Genomic DNA, 17,731 nt, shown 5'->3' on the forward strand with positions numbered 1-17,731 from the left:
TTAATCTTTTGGTATAGTTTGCAGTTCATGTTTGCATGTTAGAACCTGAAATTAGTCTTAGTATCTAAATGGAGTATTTCAGAGCATTGTGTACTGCATTAGTATTTCTTTTCTTGAAACGGTTTGTCTTAAAAGAACTATGTGAATAAGGTGATGAGATAAAATGGTAAGCATGTCATCTAGGGAAAAACTTGGCAATTCAGTTTTCTTAGGAAATGCATTGAATTTATGGTCATGTCAGCGTCAACTGCTTGCTTTCTGATGCTAAAGTAGTGTTTTAGGAGGAGAAAGGGGATTGGGAGGTGCTGGTACTTTTGGGCTTTGGCCTTGAACAAGGACCTCACGAAGTGGGGAGGGGATCACCCATGTCGCCTTCCTTAAGTCTCCATTCAGTCAGGGCTGGCTCATTAATAACTTGGAAACTGCTCTTTTTTTGAAGATGCAACTTTACACTAAATACATCTGAGGTGCAAACAAAGGATTTCTTGATTAAAAGTTAGATAAATTTTGAAGTATTTACCTGTGTGTTCCGTTTACCTGTAGGTCTATCTGTCAGTTTTATACACAAAACAAAATGTGCTTAATAGAAATCAATGGAATGCAAGGCATATCTAACTGGATATTTGTGCCAAGGCAATACAAACTGTAGCTGTGAAATCACATGGGTTTGAGAGAGCTGCTGAGTATTTTAAATTACATTTTTCCCCTCATTGCTGTTAGTGTTGTTGGACTTCTTGTAGACAATTTCTTAGAAGGAAATTACACCACGGCTGTTCTTGTTGCATGCAACGCTTTCTCAGCTGTAAAACCTTGATGATGGATCATCAGTGAAACTCTTGTTTTTTCAAGGTGGGATTAGAGAGATGAAGGTATCAAATGAAAATAAGGGAGGGGGGAATGGAAGGGCAAAAGTAAACCTGCTGTAAGAGCTGCCAATGTCTACAAAATATATTAATTCCTTTCCCCTTATTAGAGCTGGGCCTTCTGCCAAGACAGATCTGCTGTTGCAGCTGGGGCTTGCACCAGTAGTGACTGCAGGAGATGATATGTACCCATTCTTTTAATTCTCAATGGCATTGATAGTTACCAAAGTTCCGTTCCTTTGCTCAAGTTTATCCTTGCTAGGAGTTAAAATGAGAGGCAATAGAGACAGTATGACAGTGCTGAAAATATAAAGACCACTGACAAGGAGAGAAATATAAGGCCTAGTTTTAGGTATGCATTTAAAAGTCAATTACGCAAACTACTGACATTAAGTTTCTAAAATTATTTCAGATGCCTGTCTTGCTATTTGAAAGCTCTTCTTGTAGCAGATTTTTAAGCTTTTTCATTGAAATATAGTACAGTGAACATTAGAGTCCTTTATTAAGATTGCTTCTCATATTGAGTTATTGCCCTGTCACCCAGTGCATTGGGTTCTGGAAAAATACCTAGTAAACTCCACAGCCTAATTGATGTACTGTTTGGAAGTGTTGGAAGCTATACATAGTTTGTCTAAGAATAGCTTCCAGTCCTACCAGTGGTATCCATGGCACTAGTAAGAAAGCATTTCTAGACAATTTTTGTCGGCTTCACTTGTTAGCTTTCTTGCTACTTTTAAAGAATGCCCAAACACTATTCTGAAACTTTAAAGAAAATGCAAAGGGAAGTTTAAATGTCACTGTGGGCTATGCAGCTGCCACTCTTTGTATGAAGAATGACAGGCTTCACCAGAATGCCTGGTTCTTAAGGCAGGAGACCATGATGCTGAAACACATTAGAGCAATGTTATTTATATTCTGCCAAAAGCAATTATTCTGCAAGACTTACAAATATGTGTTACCTTTTATATGTGTGATAAACTCTACAGACTTCCACAGAGATCTGTAGGTCTACTCACGGTGATATATTTAAATTTTTGCAGGGCTGATGCCCAAGTGCTTGAATAAAAAGATGTTTCTAGTTGCAGGCATATGCTGATTATTCAGTAATGTGGCAGAAGTGTTTCTTTGGGATGGGTCTGTTGCGATTAGGGTTGTTATTATGCCAAGGTAAAGAGTTTTTACTTGTAATAGTATTTGATAAAAGTTGTTTTAAGAAACCTGTTTTGATCCACCAGTATTTCTTTCCAACAACAGCTTCTAAGTTCCTAAGGGCTCTTGGCTGTCCAAGAACCCTATTTTTAATTTCTGTGAACCCTTTACTTTAATCCTCATGAAGATTTATTACTCCTTAAATGTATCTTCAGTTAGCTACTTTAAGCCCTAAAAGTGGCCTTGTTCTGTGCTGTGTCTTTTCGTCACCCTGTGACAAAAAATGAGCTCTACTGTTCGAGGGGAAGGGTTTATACTTTGGATCTTGGCTACCAAATAGAGCAGCTTTTCTGCTCGCCCCACAGCTGCTGTTAATGTTTCATTCTGCAACTGCTAGAGGATGGGCAAGTAACCGTCCTCATCTGAGACAAAAATATCACTCCATTAGTCAGCTGGCGTGGGTTGTTGAAGCAGAAATGCAGGCAGTATTTTCTCCTGGTGGAGAAAAATCCATCACATCCTATTAAAGTTCCCATTAGCTGACTATGGGGGAATGTACATTTCCTGAATCCATGATTGCCTGTTCTCCTTACTTTGATGGCTGTCTACTTTAAAACTTGTAATTTAGTCATAACTATTATAAGATCATGTTGCATCTCTGGGGTTAAATCTATTTGACGTATAATCTGTCTGAGAAAAGCCCTTAAGAAATAATGGTGCTTGACACTAACTGAACCTTAAATTATTGTGGCGTGAATTAGAGAACGCTGTTCCTAAAGAGGTTCCGTGAGCTTTCTGAAATCTATATTGCCCTGTAGGACTTCTAAGACTTAGTATTTTAACTTTTAGACTATTTAGTATTTTAACTCGTTGCTGTTAAATATGAATATCAAAGTTTCTTTCAAAGGTGGATTTGTTTTGTGATTTTAATTTCTTTTTTTTTAGGAGAGTTTTTTCATTTTTTTACAGCTGTCTTCTGAAGGTTGAAAATGTGATAGGTTAGTGACATCTTTGACATCCTCTTGCTGGTGTTCATTGTAAGGTTAAAGTGAGGGAGAGTTATAATCCTTCAACGTTTTCACGCTAACATTTGGACCTTAGGGTTTTTTGATGTTTAATCTTCATAACATGCAATTATGACATAAAGCAGAACCAAGAAAATACAAAGATGCCTGCTTTTCGTAGCTGCTTATCAATGAAAATAAAATTGTTTTTCTTTGTTATTCTGGAAGTGGCAATTTTTAGTAAAGGATTTTTAGTAAAGGATTTTTTCAGTAAAGGATGACTTTCTCTAAGGCAAATACAGATGTGGTCAGGCTTCCTCTTAGTTTAGTGTTTAGTTGTGTTTGTTGTTTTTTTTTTTTAGATTTTGTTAAAATCTCTTGGCCACCTCTTTCCGTATTTCTTTAATTCCTTATGTCCTTTTTTTTTTATGAAGTGTGGACAGAGAGGAATGTTCAAATTTCTTAATTGAGAGGGATGGATATTTAACCTTAACATGAGGAGTGAATGGTTCTTTACAATAACATTTCTGATATTAGTATATCAAATGTCAGGGATCTGTGATTGCAGATCACAGGTGCTTTAACACCTGTAAAGGCAGAATATTATTCAGTCTTGCCCATGTCTGTCTCCACATTGTGTACAATGTTAAAGTTGAAGAAATGATGCAAACTGTGGTCTGGTTTTGATTTTTTTTATTATAGTTGTGTTTTAATATATGCAAATCCTGGATATATCTCCAGCTAGTTGGCAGTTCTCTGTCTCTGTGTTTTGGGGGTTTTTTTAATTTCTTTAGTGCAGGTAATGGGCAACACCTTATGCTGCTTTTCAGTTGACTCCCTTCTCCCTCTGGTACAGTTGCTCCTTGTTATTCTCAATAAGCTATCTATGTAGTAGTAAAGAACTTCAGAACATTGTAGTGAACAGTAAAGTTAAAATAAGAAAATTAGATTACTGTGTTGTTATACAAATATAATTTAATTACATACTTAATGACTCTACTAGCTGAATTAAGATAAAAAGTAAAAATTATGCAGCTCCAGCTGAGGGAGCTATTTTCTGTCAAGTCAGTTCATAGCATGTTCATGTAAGTCGTTTTCCCTAAAACTTAGTATGGAAATGTAGACAAAATTTTGTACTACTTTACGCAAGAACTTGGTCGCTGGGCTAAAGCTGTTGTGAAATGCAGTGATTTATTTTGTAAGATTGAAAATAAAGTGCCTGTGAAAATCTGTTTTAACTTTCCAGAAAAGGAAATGAGCAGGATCCTATTCCAGTGCATTTGATCGAACAATCCTAGTTTTACCAAAGAGCTAAACACAACTTCATGTAGACAAAGGTTGGGCCCTTGTGAGAAATTTACCTGCTCTTCACTGAGAGCAAGTAGTGGAATTCCTCCTGAGGTGCTGTATCTGGGGGTTGTTTTCCTATTGGATTTTTGCACTTTGGTGTTTCAATAAAACTTTAATGTTTTCCCCTCACAAAAGGAAAATCCATCTCCACTACGTTTCTGGTTGGCCTGCCTCCGCCTGGCAGCTTCCGGCAGCTACGGAGGTTTCATTTCAGCTTTCAGCCTTTTTCCTCTTCAGTTTCACTCTCCTGCAAATAGGCTTATCCTCTACATGTGTTGCTCATTAAACAGGCACTGGTTTTCCTTCAATACAGTAATTTTCATTATGTCAGAGCCTTCCTGTGTGCTGAATAATGCATCTGAGTCTTTTTGGTTTTTCTCCGGACTACTCGGAAGTTGCATGTAGGCAGCTGCCTAGTTTGTCTATGGTGGAGAGAGAAGCTGGAGCACGCTGTGAATGCTTGTGTGGGTATGGGAAGGGCTGCCCTTGCCTTTGAAGCAACATTTTCTGTAGTGCCTACTTGGTACTTTAATATATTTGCAGAATTTAGTAACTGGTCTCTGTGGACACGGAGATGTGAACACTGGTATCTGCAGGCGTTCTCTCTTACGTGGGTCTCTTTGGATTGGGTTGGTAGGGAGCTTGTTTTGCCTCTTATGAATTGAAAGAGATAGCCATATGGTCCGGTATAGTTCATGTACACAACTGTGATCCAGTAGAGGAAAGGCAAACTCCCAGCCCCCCTGCTGTTGTTTCAGAAAGGAACAGACAGGAGGAAGTAGGAGTGAGAACAGATTTCTGGATAGATTGGTAGGCAGCGGGGTGAATTCTTAGCACTTCCCACCAGAAGTTTATTCTAATAGACCTCGGGTTTTAACCGTGTAACTGCTGCTTGGGAAGCTGGAACATGGGGATCAAGAGTAAAGACATAAATAGACTTGCAGGGCTAATTTCAAATTTAAATGATAAAATTATTTCATATCTGGAACAAGGCTGTGATGCTCAGCCTCTAGTTGTGTGAAGTTAATCATGGCTTGATTTTTTTTGTTTGTTTGTTTGCTTTTAACTTCTATTTTTTTTTCAAACTTTATGTACGCACTGAATGTAAGCGCTACTGGCTGTATGTGGAAAACACTACTGTAGCAGTATCCTGACTGAATGAGACCTTCCAAAGGTTCACACTTGGTGGTGGGAGTGTGTATATAATTTATTTCAGTCACTGTAGTTCTGTCAAATGCAACAGAAAATTTTTCTTGGTTTCCATGTCTCTTAAAGCAAAGGGGTAATTTTGTCTGTTTTTTTGCCATACTGTACAGGAGGAACAAATGGATTTTTATGTTGGACAAATGGCTACTTTATTGCTCATCAGTTTCAGACTGATTTAAACCAGAGTTGAAGGTGTAAACGAAACAAAAAAGCAAACTATTTAGAATTAAAATTTATGTATGGACTAGAGAACAACTTTTATGACTTTCCTCTGGATTAAAGATGAATTTATATATAAATGCCTCTACTTCTCCCCCACCCCAATAGTTTAGACAAGTCTTTAAATAATTGTGTAAATCTGCATTTCTAATGATGAAGTATAGTTTTGGGCTGCCACTGAAAGGGATAGTTTGCATTCACCTATACAGCCTTGGCCTTTGATCTAAGGGGTACAGGACTGCAGGTGATTTGGGGTGCTGATCTGTTAGAATGATCTTTTGAGGATGATGGATTTTGTTTCAGTTGTGCACCAACTCACTTCACAGTTGCATACAGATTTGATTTGATTTGACACAAAGGGAGCAACAGAATTGTGCCTCAAGTCTGGTGAAGAAAGGGATAGGGATTCAGGCTGGATTTAGGTAAGTAGGTTTAGTTGCCTTCTTGTTACCCCAAAAAGCAAATAATTTTTGCTGCAGACCTACAGATGCTGAATCACTGGTAGAACTCTACATGTATGACTCTTTAGACATCTCCTATGAATAAAATCTTGCAATTAATAAGAGCTTCCAAAATGAGAGATCTATGTAACATTTGTGCGCTATGCATACTATACTGTGCTCCTATCGTATAACTGTTCAATGGAGCATCGCCCTTTGTTTTATCTCATGGAGATGCATCGTCTGTCTGTCTCAAAATACTTGTATGAGTGTGATCTGGAAGCTGTTTTTTCTTATGAGTGCCAGTGTACTGGAACGCTGTGTTTAAAGCTTGAAATGCATGGATTTTGTATTTCCTTGCATTCTCAACAAATACTGAATAACCTTCTGTAAGTAATGATCCTTATTAAAGGATGAATAGCTGCAAAACTTGAAGGGTTTTAATGTATTTTTTTTTCTTTTCTTCTTCCTCTTTTGAAGAGGGGAGATTTGTATTTCCTCTCCCTTATGTGCTTAGCATAATAATGCAGGAGCACAAACTTTAAAAAAAAAAAAAAAAAAGTGGTAACAAGCAACAGTGGTTCATGATGCCAGTAGTACTGCAGTTTGGAAAATGTGTTGTACTAGTAAATTGACTAGTCTTAATTAAATTTTAAAGGGTCTCCATTACAAGTAGTTAACGACATACTCACTTCATTGATTTTTGTTATTCATTAAAATGAATATATGTTTTCTAGCAGAAACCGTTCAGCTGTCAAATGAGTTTTTCTAGGTTGATCTTAAAGGCTACTTTTCTATTTTAAAACTTTTTTTGGGTGATATTTCCTTGAATATTGGTGACTGTGCATCAATGAAGTATAGCTGATGAATCACTTCAGACAAATCACAGTTGTTTGGTATATATTAAACTTCTTCCAAATAGAGGTTGCTATGAATCCTTTCCAATAAAAAGATCCAGACTGAGTACTCTTAACCCCTGCTGCCGTATTACAGTTTGCATTCAGACTTCTAAATTCATACAATCTGACTACAACTTTTAGTGTTACTTTATTGCAAAATTATTGTTCTATGAGTTTAAAAGTTTGGCCAGATATGCTGTATCAATGTTTTAATCTGCAGCAAGATAGTGCTCATTTCTTTTATCTCTGTGTTGAAAATACTAGGTTTTATGTCAATTAATGATACAAAAATTAAAAGCTACATGCAGGTTACATGTGCTTATAATTGATTCTCATATTGTGATGTATTTTCAGTTGTATTTCTTGAAAATTGTGGTTTCTCTGCTTTTCAGTTTTCACCACATTGTGGAATAAACTTTTTGCAGTGTTCAGAATATCTGTTTTCTATGCTACCAGAGTTAATCCCCTTGCGTCTTCTGGAATCAAGAGGGCTTTCCCTTTGTGTATTCAGTCATTACATAAAAGAAATTCAGTTTGTTTTACTAGCATGTAAACTGGGCTTTACAAAGAGGGCCAAAACCTCTCGCAGTAAGAATTTAGAGAAAGAAAATGTACGTTTCTTGCAAGGAAGAAAGCTATTCATAACTTTGTTACACATTTGGTGATGTGTAATTTCCACATGCATGAAGCCAAAAAAAAAAAAGGAAAATTTAAGACTTAAGTTATGTTGATACTGCAGAAAGAGGTCAGATGTGCCAGACTTTGTTAATTAAGTCCTAGGTGCTCACATTGCTAGTTGTGGCTTAACCTCAAAATACATAGTTAATGTAGAGAAGCAGTCAATCTCCAACTGGGCTGTAATGTGACTGACCCCTTCTTTTCCTGCTCTGTACAGACTGAGGTGAATGAGAGGTTGGCCACAGTTGCTGACAGTGAAGCAAACACTCATACGCATGTTCAGACACTGCTCTGGAGCTTGTGTTGAGGTATCATATCTATAGAACCGCTTTAAGAAGTTACAAGGTTGCCTTGTTACCAAAATCAGTCATTTACTGATTAAGGTTGGATAATTACTCTAGCTTGAAGTTAACCTTTCTTTTGGCTTACTCTTGATTCACATCAGCTTCCCAGTTTTGATCACTGGAAAGTTGCAGAAGCAGTAGAGAAAGTCCATGGCAGGAATAAATGATCAGGGCAAGAGAAGGATGGAGGGTGCTTCTGGCAACGCTGCCGAATCGTATTACTTTGAAGTGCTTATACCAATAGTGGTAGTGCAGGTATGAAAGTTGCCTTGGACTTGTTAGTAGAAGGTAGTGTAGAACTGTCAGTAGTTTTGTATTCAGTCTCTGTTACAGGACCTCCTGAAATCAGGCTGCAGAAAGCGGTTACAGGAAGGTTAAGAAGAAATGTGACTGCTGTGCATTTTCATCTGTCTCTGCTTACTCACTGTGGGAATGCTTCTTAGAACCTTTCTTTCCACTCCTTCATGATCCTTTGCAATTTTCCACCCGTGTTACTTTAAAACTATTAATATGATATAGATTGTAATACAATAGCTTGTATTTGCTGGAAATTACTTAATCGATACACAGTTAAAAATGAAAAATTTCAGTATTTTACTGTGAGGTTTTTTATTGGAACTAATCTAACCAAATTTTTACTAGTTTAGATTTAGCTACAAGATTTTATGCTTCCCTTTTAATGCAGAAAAAGATCAGTGTATTATAGAAAGCCATAACATAAGAATTGCATGCTGAACAGTGATATGCTTTGTGATTATGCTTTTCTCATACAGTTAAAACCAAATATGTGTTTATGCTGCACGCATTGAAGAAGGGCACCCAGTTTTTCCCTCATGTGTCTGCTGCTTGTTTGGGAAAAGGAGATGCTGTTTCCTCTCTCTGTCTCCTATCCCCTCCCCCCCTTTTTTTTTCCTCCTTTTTTTTTTTTTTAATGTTATTTACTTGGTAGGGAAGAATTTATGCAAGCTGCATTCTTCCCCTCCGCGATCTTTTTATGTCACTGACTTTTGAAACGTCTGTTACTTCATTTTTGTTACTTGAGTTCTGGCATTTTTAGCTCCCCTTTCTTCCCCTTAAATAACTCTTGGGCAATCTTTTCTTTTTTGTGCTTCCTAAAGAAACAACTGTGTCAGCTGCTTTTCTTTAAACATCAGCTTTTTATGTGGAATCATCAATACTGTTTTTTTTTTTTTTTTACTCAGTCTTTTGTGAAAATGCCTCACATAGATGGTTGAGTTGAATACTGGTCACACAACGCTTTCCAGTCAACATAGGGGTGAAGAAAACAAGGATGAGCTACTTTAGTCATCAGGTAGTTAAAGTTGCAGAGTGATGGTTCTAGAACCCTTTGACTCAAACAATCACTTAGCTCTTGATTTTTCTTTTAGTCAAGTTTTTTAAATTAATAATAAACAAGTCTTTAATAACACTGGGAGGAGTGGATAAAAATTATAGGCAAATGAAATCTGTCTAGGAATTACTGCGTGACTAGGGAATACTCTTTCTTCCCTTCCAAGACATTGACTTTTTGATGTTTGAGCAACCAAATTGAGGCAGCAGAGCCTTCAAAACCACTATTGTACATCCTGTACGTAAAGCTCATACGTGATGAGTGCAATCCCAATGTTGGGTTGTGAACAAAGTCTACAGAATTCCATCAGATGAACTTTTACAATACAGCCAGTACTTTAGGCTTAAATTCTTAAATAGAATTTTGGCTCAAAAATTAGAGATTGTTTGTAAGCATCACTAAAGAAGTTACTTGTAATAGTTATTGGTCTTTTGACCGCACTTTTCAGGACGCATAATAAAATGCTAAGTGTTTTCTTTAGCTAGTAAAACAGTTAATGACTCCTCCTGGTTTATTTGGATTATTTGGACAGTCTCATAGCAGATAAAAGTACTTAAAATTAATTGTTATTTATAATAAGGGAAAATTATTTCTAATTCTTACTGGTTTAATAGTAGACCCTGTGCTCAGGATATGAATAGAGAGGGTCCTTCTGTTGCTGGAATAGGAACAAAAATCCATAGCAAAACATATGGGTACAAATGAAGCAGCCAAATTTAGATTCCTGTTTCTTCAGTTTGATCTTCACCATCTACACCTATTTGTCCATTCTGCCAGTTTAATTTCTCCTTATATTTATTGAATATATAATGTCGTCTTCTGTCTCTCTAAGCAGAGATATTTAATTTTCTGTTTGAATTTCTTCGATTATGCAGTCAGGATTCATTTTCAGTGCTGTTAAATACAAGAACACAGATATTTGTGGAACGGCTTAACGTCTCTCTCATTGACTCAATAAGATTTTTCAATTTTGTAGTTTATACTGTATTTTATAAGCTATTTTATTATACCCTATTTTGTGTAATAGAAGTAGCAAATAGTCACTTAAAACATTTTTAGGGTGGATAGCAATCTGTTTTGTCTAGTAAGACTGTGCAACATAGGTGTCAGAGCTGCACTGAAAAAAATCTGCGTAGTTATTCCTACAGGACATTTTTGTCTCATAGATTGAGTGGAGCAGAAAGACCTTTCTTTTACTCCTTGCTTGGATTCTGCTGTCTAAAAACTGTTTTGAGCTTGCATGGTATCATGATGCTCTTGCTTTCTTGATACTTTAATCATATATTTTGTGCAGTTTGATTTGGCTATCTCCAGCACCCTTTTCAGAACTTCCTCCTATGGTGAAGTCCCACCCTAGACCCATAACTTCTAATGGTATTGGTTTTGAAAAGTCCAAAGAGGAGGCAACAAGATGTAATCATAACACTAAATCATCTCATGATCTCAGTGTTGTAACCCTTTGTTTAGGACTTTGTCGTTGCCAAAACAAGGAAAATGTAGCTGATGGATCCCTTTTCAGTTGCTGAGTAGACTGAGAGATTCAGTGATTATTGTAGGAGTTCTCATGACTACCTATCATTTATGAAGTGTGAATGTATTCTTACTTTGTTTTGTTACATGTTTAGGGTGGGGGGAATGCATGTATACTTTTTACTCTTTTTCTGTGCAGTCGGTTACAGGTTTCTAAACTTCTTTGGGTACAGGAGCAAATAATACAACTTAAATAATACTCCTTTTGAACAGTGTGCTGTTTTGCTCTATCTTATGTTCATGCGCGATCTCTGTGTTCAGTACATATAGCTTTTTGTAGAAACTTGTGAAAAGTACTGCTTTAGCAGTAGTTGGAGCAGGGAATGTAGTTACATGAGGCTTGGTTATACTTTTTTGGTGCACTATTAACATTCTTACATTCTCTGACCTTAGGACTTGTGAATCACCTATTTCTATGCTTGAGGCTGCTGGCTAGGATGGTAATTATTACTGAGATTATCAAACAGAGATCATACAGTTATATATTGGCTATGTAAGTCATGTTATTCATGCTGATGTATTGCAAATATGAAGGGCATACCATTAAAACATTTTGTATAATCTTGTTAATCTTTTGTTTCTTCTCCTTTGATGGATTATTTTAATAGAAGTCTTTGCATTTGTCTTTCACTTGTCTGTCTCAGTTTATTTCCTCTATCCCAAATATTCATGGCTTGTTAAAACTACAAAAAGACTGACTGAAACCACAAAGTGTGGTCCGGCATAGCAAGGGAATGGTAGCTTCATTTTGGTCACTGAACATAGACCTTTAAAATAGATCTGTAAGTTCACAAACTATCTTCCTTAAGGCTCGTTGAGTTTTTCTTTTTTTTTTACTCCGATTTTGGTGCTTTTGTTAAGCAATTTGCAGTTTGGCTTGTAGTCTTTCTGTTTTGTTAGTGTGGACATTTATGGTTAGTCCATTTGTATGTGTTTGAAACATCCTTTTGGATGTTTGTTGTTTCCTTATTATGTTAAAAAGAGTAATTCAGCATTAGGGATATTCCTAGAATATCATTTACTTTGCAAGATCACTTTCATATGTGCAGGTTAAAGTCCTTGAAAAGCCATGTCAATGTAAATGTTGAGACAAGCTTTAGATTTAACAGTATCAACAAATGACACTACAGTTTTAATTCACATACTTTGAAAACACTATTTCTTACACAACATTCATTAGCAATCTCACAGCTCAGCAAGACAGTTAAAGGAAGATTATTTTTGTAAGTGTGGATATGCTTTATTTGGTTTCAGGTTCTGTTCCTTTTCTGTGAAGGCTGAGTGGGAAATGCATGCTAACAATCATCTGGACCTTTTATAAATTTGTTTTAATGTGACAAGATTAAGATTTAAATTTTTTTGTTGCCTACCTAATACCAAGTGTTGCTTGAGGTGAGACAACTCAGTGGGACTGATGCTTTTTTCGCCCATAAATGTGTTGCCCAAAGATCAAGAGTATGTAGCAGCTCATCAGCTGAGCTCTGTATACTGTATACCAACATGCACTCAGGTCTTCATTGAATTATGTTCATTACAGATGGTCCCTGTCCCAAAGAGTGCATAGTCCAGGACAAGCTGAAGGAAATTCAGACATAGTAAAGGTAAAATCTGAGACAATGTTTTTCGGTGTTTTAGAGAAAGTATAGCAGGTTTGTCCTTTATTTTTACGAAGTAAGTTCTTAGATGTGTTAGGAGGAGAATGATAGCTTTTTGGACATTTGTGGAGCACTATTCTTAAATGCAAGGAGCACTGGAATAAAAAGTACACAGGTGCTTGTTTGAAAATAACGTATTCAGTACAGCCTGTCATACCTTCTTAGAATAGCTAAAATTGTTCATAAGGAATCTTAATATGGTCTTCTTTCAGTGTGTTATTTACCTTTGTCTTATTTTACTGGTCAAGAACTGTATTACAAAATGACTTGTTGATGAATATATTCACATCTTCTGTTAACAGGGTCTCCAGAGTCCTGCCATCCTTAATCTTGATGGCTAAGTGACTAATAGCTTTGACTGAGGGTGATCTAATTTTGCTTGCATACTTGAGTGAAGCTCAGGGACTTAGTGAGTATGTAAGACTGGAGGAAAATGGTCCTGAGAGAAGAGAGAATTCTGACTTGTTCAGATGTAACTATTACCTGAAAAACTTCCCTTAAATTATGTATCATAAACTGTAGTAATCATTCCTGTTCCAAAGAAAATAAAAGGCACAACTTAATCTGTATGCTTCGTTTAAAAAAAAAAAAAAAATTCCTTCTAGACTGGATGGATGTTGTCTGATGACATTTGCTGGAAGTGTCAAGTTGCCTTAATTTCAGTGGAATCTGCCTTAGGCTACAAGCTTGTGCTTGTCTTAAGTTTGCTGAAGTGCCGGAGACAATTAAAAGCTTGTCTTCCTTCGTTTCTGTAGATGTTCCTTTGTTTTTACAAGGTTAGAAAGAAATGGTAGATTTTTTTTTTATCTAAAAAATTAACTCTTTCTCTTGTTTTATTTGTGGGCTTTTTCATCTCCATCTACATGTTTCCAAGGTAAGCAAGTTACAATTAATACACAGCATTAATACCCGATAGCTTGATTGCTACTTGATAAGAAATGAGTAGTGATTTCACAAAATTAGAAGAAGGTACGGACAGTTCTGTGCTATAAATGCAGTGAAGAGATTCCTCTGAATCTTTAGAAATTCTGGGGTAAGGAGGAAGAAAAAAACTATGAGTATATATAGAGAGAGGAGAAGGCGGACTGGGATGAAGAGTGGATATTTCTGGAGTTCATGGCTGTCAGCTTGCAAAAATGAGGCAAATTTAGGGTTTTCTGGAGGAAGCCCATTAAACTTGGGGGCATATGAGTAGCAGGATCTGACCACTCAAATTCTGTTATCCCATCTGCCTAAAATTGGATGGAATTTAATCCAGGAGTCCCTGGTACCAGCAGTCCTCTGTTGTTAAGCATGAAGCTGTGGAAGTCATTAAAAAGCATCTTCCATGTCTGCTCGTCTCACCAACTCTTACAAAGGGGAACTACGTACTGTATGCGCTTCTTTTAGTTCTGCTACACTTATCCAAAACCTATGGACCCATCTTTGAATGTTACTTTGGTTCTTTTTAACTTCTGTGGGTTAGGATAGAAAGAAAAATTAGTTTGTTTGGGTTTTTTATTTGCTTGTGTATTTGATATCAGATGCAATTGTCCAAGTAATATGCCTTGACCAGATGGTATCACAGAATCCATATTATTATGAAAACTTTGGCCTCCAGAAGGCAGTTTCTTTAAAGAGAGGTGGAACCCAAGTATATGTTTTGATCTCCTTTAATCTGCTAAAATATTAATTTAACCAGTCCTCATGGATGACATACAGAAGTAACAGAAACTAGCTACAATTATTAAACAAGAGGAGGTGCTGATGAGCATGAATAAAATGTTATTCATGGAAATGTCAAATATCTACTTTGTGGGTAATTCTCATGTTTTTAAAATCTTTTTAATAGCTTCTCTGTTCTTCATGTGCTTTTGTCCTTTGCAAAAGCTCTTGGCGGTAGTAGCCGTTCTTCCTTGCAGGATCAGTTCATTTACAGTCACAAATCTTAAGTTGTCTGTATTCAAACAGGAATGTTGTTCTAGTGCTCCTATTTTTGAAATTGTGGGGTTTTTTTTCTGATGTGTCCAAGAGAACACTTCGTAACAGCAATACACTGTTTTGACAGGTTCCCACTCTGGACACTTGTTCATTTGTGTCTCATTTTCCCTTTTGAATTGTAGTTGCACTGTCAAACACCTTGTTTTACAAGCCTCTCCTGCTAAATAATAATTGTGTAATCAAGTATTTTTCACTCTTTCGGGATACCGGTCATCACCTCCTTACATAATACAGTTTCCCACATAGCTTTTTCCTTCTGCCATTTTGGGTTCAAACCATTTTACTTGGTAGTTCAGGTTTCTGTAACTAGAGTGGGTTGGTGTTGGTTGGTTTTGTTTGAGTAGGAGTGTCCCATTCAGTTTTTTTGGCAAAATCCAAAGCTCTTCAGTAAGTCAGTGTGGGTATCAGTATCCTAAATATAACGGTATTTGTCTATAGTTCCTCCTGGAAATCTATGTCTAAGCTAAGTTCCTCACAAAAATACGTTTCCTAGGCATAGTAGTCATGTATGGTTGCTGTACCTCCTTTACTTCAAATACCTTTTCCCTCTCTCTTAAAGGAGAAAATCTGCAAAGTTTTGCCTTCTGTCAGCATAGTAGTTTGTTTATTCTGATTTGCTGGTACAATTTTGAGAGGAGAAAGGTAACAGTCATGTCAGGCAGAGCCTCATACAGTAGTTGTTATTATGGCAAAAAATATATGTACAGCAGTTTCCTTTTCATAAAAATTAACAAGATATGCTGTCATATGTTTTCTTGATGTATAGTATATGTTCTTTAGTACTCATGCTATGTTTGCATCTCCTTCTATTGTAGATGTCATTAATGTTTTGTGGCAATCATTCTCTAAACCTTCAGTAACAAAGGGCTTTTTATCATCAGCAGTGTACCGATAAATTCATGTGATACTGGTGAAATTAATTATTTTTTTCTAAATGGAGTCAGTACTCAACGAATGTCATCTGCAAGTAAAATAGACTTTAGCTCAGTGGTCCAGTATTACCTTTTGGTACTCTTGGCATGCATGTACTCATGGGCACTTCTCTAGCTGCGAATCATGAAATCTTCTGCTAAGCTGTTTGGATAATAAGAACCATAAAAAGCCAAGTGTAGTTCATGTGTGCTTTTTGGGTGGGGCTACAAACACATAAGTATATTGCACCAGAAGTTGGAGGGGTTAAAGTCCGTGTGTAAAATGCCAGTCAAAGGTAAAGAGCCTTGATCCGTGACCAGTTCGCATTTGGAGATCAGCCTGGAGCTGTTACTTGCGTGCCAGCAGAGGTAGTATAATTTCATAGCAGAGTGTGTCACGATTTTTCAGAATGCCTTTTTTTTTTTTCTCTTAGCCTTGTCAGAAGAGTTTAAATAGCAGTTGTGCATAGCGACAACTCTTACTTCAAAGTATCATGAGTTCTCATAAATTAGAGATTAGTTATATTTATAAAGTTGTATTTTATTGAAATTGCAGTGCTTTGAAATATGATATTGAATAAAAGAAAGAATCACAGAACAATTAAGGTTGGAAAGGACCTCTGGAGGACCATCTTGTCCACCCCCACTGCTCGAGGAGGGCCACCTAAAGCAGGTTGCCCATGGCTAAGTCCAGGCAGATTTTGAATATCTCCAGCGGTTGGAGACTGCAGAGCCTCTCTGGGCATCCTGTACCAGTGCTCAGGCACCCTCACAGTGAAAAGGTGATTCCTGATGTCCAGATGGAACCTTCGGTGTTTCAGTTTGTGCCCATTGCCTCTGGTCCTGTCACTGGGCACCACTGAAGACACCCTGACTCCATCCTCTTTGCGCCCTCCCTTCAGGTATATATATATGTTGATAAGATACCCCCAAGTCTTCTCTTCTCCAGGCTAACAGCCCCAGCTCTCTCAGCCGTCCCTCATATGACAGATGCTCCACTCCCATAATCATCTTAGTGGCCCTTTGCTGGACTCCCTCCACTATCTCCCTCTCTCTCTTGTACTGGGGAGCCCAGCACTGGACACAGCTGTCCAGGTGTGCCCTCCCTCACCAGTGCTGAGTGGAGGGGAAGGATCGCCTCCCTCCACCTGCTGGCAGCCCTCCTCCGAATGCAGCCCAGGACACTGCTGGCCTCCTTTGTCCCAAGGGCACCTTGCTGGCTCATGTTCAACTTGGTGTCCAGGTGAAACCCAAGGTCCTTTTCTGCTTTGAAAGAAACCATAATGCTAAATGTTTTTACCAAAGCTAAGAGGGTCAGTTTCTCATATGGTTCAGATCATAATTCCACTTGAAGATCCAGGTTTCTTGATGGTGACGATAGTAGCTTTATAGTACTAAAATCCAATTTGCAATTGCAGTTCAATTGTCTTAACAAACATTTCTGAGATCACTGTTATTTTTCAGTCCTGTGTTAAAATAGAAATGTGCAAGATGCAATACAAATAAAAGAATGGTAATGCTTAATATGAATCTATGAGAGGGAAGATTTGCATACTGTTGAAACTGGGTTAAAATGAATGTAGTGCAACAAGATAACTGCTTCCACCCCCCCCCCTTCAACATCTCTTCCCCTTTTTCTCTGGGAAGAGAATATTTTGGCAGAAAACTCTTAACCGTCATTTCCTTCTGGATCGCTAACAGAAGAAAGGACAAATGTAACAACATTTGGTATCTTTAATTGGCTTGATATTACACATAAGAAATACCCTGAATTATCAAAATAATGTATTTTTTACCAAAAAAACCGTAATGATGAAATTCCAGTTGTGTTCCACCAAAAGCAGGATTGTTCATGAGTTGCTGAGCTGAAGGTCCCAGCCTGTCGAGGTCAGTGGAGGGCGTCCTGAGCTTGAACAACAGTTTGGTCATCCAGGTCATAAGTCAGTTTGGGCCCAAGAGCATTTCAGCAATACAAACACACAGCTTTTGGAGGGAGGAGAGAACCTTTAAAACCTGTGGTCAGAGTTCAGTGCTTGGTGCTTTTCAAGTAAAGTTGATGGCAGGCAAGGACCATAAGTCTTAGATCTTTCCTGTCCACTTATGGTTTGTAGCCCTTTGTTTCTGTCCCCTAATGCTTTCTCAGGCTTCTTAG

The sequence above is a fragment of the Cariama cristata genome, unplaced genomic scaffold (assembly GCF_000690535.1).
Source record: "Cariama cristata isolate BGI_N322 unplaced genomic scaffold, ASM69053v1 scaffold14107, whole genome shotgun sequence".
Taxonomy (NCBI): Eukaryota; Metazoa; Chordata; class Aves; order Cariamiformes; family Cariamidae; genus Cariama; species Cariama cristata.